Source organism: Silene latifolia, chromosome X (assembly GCF_048544455.1).
Source record: "Silene latifolia isolate original U9 population chromosome X, ASM4854445v1, whole genome shotgun sequence".
NCBI lineage: Eukaryota > Viridiplantae > Streptophyta > Magnoliopsida > Caryophyllales > Caryophyllaceae > Silene > Silene latifolia.
The window spans coordinates 279681092-279684072 of NC_133537.1; positions in this window are offsets into that span (position 1 = coordinate 279681092).

The following is a 2981-nucleotide window of genomic DNA, read 5'->3' on the forward strand; positions in this document are numbered from 1 at the left end:
ATGGAAAGGTATTTTGGATAATGGGTTGTATTTTGGATAATAGTGACTTGGTTTGCAACCCAAGTCACCCGTTTTATCATTTTATCCTTTTGTTCTAAAATTCATATTTAAATGCTTACTCTTAGAAACATATAACTTAAAGTGATCTAATAGACAAATATAATGACGGGTTTCATTATATGTCCACATGCTTAAGGCTTGTGTATGATCATTTATAAAGCGATTTTGAGTCTATGAACTCTCTTAAAGGAATGTCCATCACCAAGTACACTTACGAAATCTATAACTATTAGTCAATCTATGAGATAGTTCTCCTTAAAATTTCAACATCATTATTTGTGTCTCATATGCTATCTTTGAATCTATAGTGTATTTATTCTAAAGATAGAGTGGGAGAAATATGAGGACACAACACACAAGACAAGATAAATTTGTGTACTTGTGTAAATGAGATCTACGCAAGGTAGAATGATTTGAATGAAGGTATATCTATTTACATAGTATACCAAATAGATGAGATCTATGGTCTCAACTAAGTTCTATATGACTAAAGAGACCAAGTGAAGTAATCGTAAGAGAAGGTTCTCAAGATAACTACACGAGGAGACCAAAAGAAAGTTTTGGAACAAAATGACTAAAGTAAAGTCTTAACAAGAGTTTTGACTAAGTTTATGAAAATTTTGACCAATAGTTTCAACCTTGAGATTTACTTAAGAGCCTAAATGAATCAAAGTAACATACTAGTTATGATCAAGTTGCAAAGATTGATATACCGATATCTTCAATAGCCAAAGTTTTAAACCACGCAGATGTCATTACTTAACCTCATTATGAAAATGAATTGGTTAAACATCCTTCTAAAAGGGATATTTTGAAGGATGTGTATTAGGTATTACTCATATTTAATAAATGACATTGCCACACATCATTATGACATGAGTGTGTTAGAGATTAAAATCTCTGTTAATAAGGTTAAGATAATGACCACTTCAAAATAAGTATTTTGAATGGATATGATGGGAACATATATGGTTTTATCTTAATAACTTGGCAATGCAATTTATGTTCAATTCTTGAAAAGTTTCGATTGAGAAGTCAATTTCGAAACATGTGGAATTGAGTGGGAGTTAAGAAATTATCATGTGAAGACATGGAATTTAGTGGGAGCTATCATCCTTTGAATGTTTACAACTCACCACTCATTGAAGAATGACGAGCTAATACCTTCCTTCATAGAGGAAGATTTGAGTTTTCAATTCTGGATGAAAATGGACTATGATGAATCCAATTACATCAAGGGATGTTGGATAAGTATTGGGAGATACACATCGAATCAACAGAAACATAGGTTATTCATCTAAATGAAATGGAATTGCCATTAGCAGTCATGGTCGTTCTTTGAACCTAAATATAGTTGATGACATGATTAAAAGTTACTAATGTTTCCGCCATTAGAATAATCATGCACATGTCCAATGGTGAATCATATGCATAAGAGCATGATGATTCATTGGTAAGCCATAATAGAAACGTCATGAATTCTCGAGTAGAATCCGATGAGCGATTTCGGTGTTTGACGGAATGCTCTATTGTGTGTCAAGAGGTTGCACACATTATAGAAAATCCGAGCACATGCAAGGATTTATGAAAATCCTTAACCTTTCAAGCTAGAAAGAGAAATAAGAAGTTTTGGAAAGATACTTAGTTAGAGAATAAGTTGCTCAAGACTAATCTTTCCTAATATGCTAGGACTTGTAAGAAGTGCTAGGCTAATCACCTTGACAAATTGTTGCAAGACTCTACAAAACATATACCTAGTACATTGTGTGTGGAAAGAGTACTTGATCAGTACAAGTTATATCATTCACCACAAATTCGTTCGTTATGTGATAATCAACAAGGAAGTTCTTTCAAGATAAAGAACCAAAACCAAGGTCGCGAACCTTGATGTGTACTTGGTAAGGTTCATGCTATGAGAGAGAACATGAATGTAAAGGAAAATGCAAGTGTAAGAAGTTTGAACACATGGACACATGGCATGTTAAGCTTCTATTGCAATCAATAAGTGTTTACACATACGATATACATCACAAGGTTGTAATATGATATTGACTACCCGAGTGTGATGTCGACATTTGTCGTTTGAGTTATCATTAACTCACCTTGTACATTGTTATATCCAAACGGGTTGTGGAGACAATTGAACCCCGTTAAAGTGAACATCCGTTGAGATCGCCATGGAGAAATGCATTGTGGACATCCATTTGGTGGAGCTCCCATTGTTTGGCAGCGGCTATTGTAAGGAGAGTGTGAACTGTCACCATTTTGATAGTGGGAGCAAAAGTCTCATTATAGTCGACTCCTTCGATTTGGCGGTTTCCCATGACCACTAGGCGAGCTTTGTAACGTTCGATAGTACCGTCAGGATGATACTTAATTTTATAGACTCATTTGGACCCAATTGCCTTCTTGTTAGGTGGAAGGTCTTCGAGTGTCCAAGTGGAATTTCGTTCGAGAGCCTCGATTTCACTCTTCATTGCATCGCGCCATTGTTGTACCTGCATAGCTTCTTTAAACGTGCTAGGCTCGTGGTTGTTAGTCACGGCCGATAAAAAACATTTATAGTTAGGAGAAAATTTATCATAAGAAATAACATGTGAGATTGGATATTTTATACCTGAAGATGATGTCGATGTGGTGAGAACTTGCGTCAAGGGGCGTTTCTTAGGCTGGACGAAGTCCTTAAGGCGAGGTCGGTATTTTTGACGTTGGCCTTTGCCCATGTGTGTAGGAGTGGAGGGTGCGGGTTGTTCGGTTGAGGTGGTGGATGGGTCTGACTGGGTGGAGATGGTTGTGTTGTTGGTCGCGGGTTCTGGTGGAGAAGGCGTGGTGGAGGGTGGTGGGGTCTCGGTTGAGGGAGTCTCGGTTGAGGGTGGTTGGCTAGGTATGTTGATCACACGGGTATCTTCGTCAAGAGATGA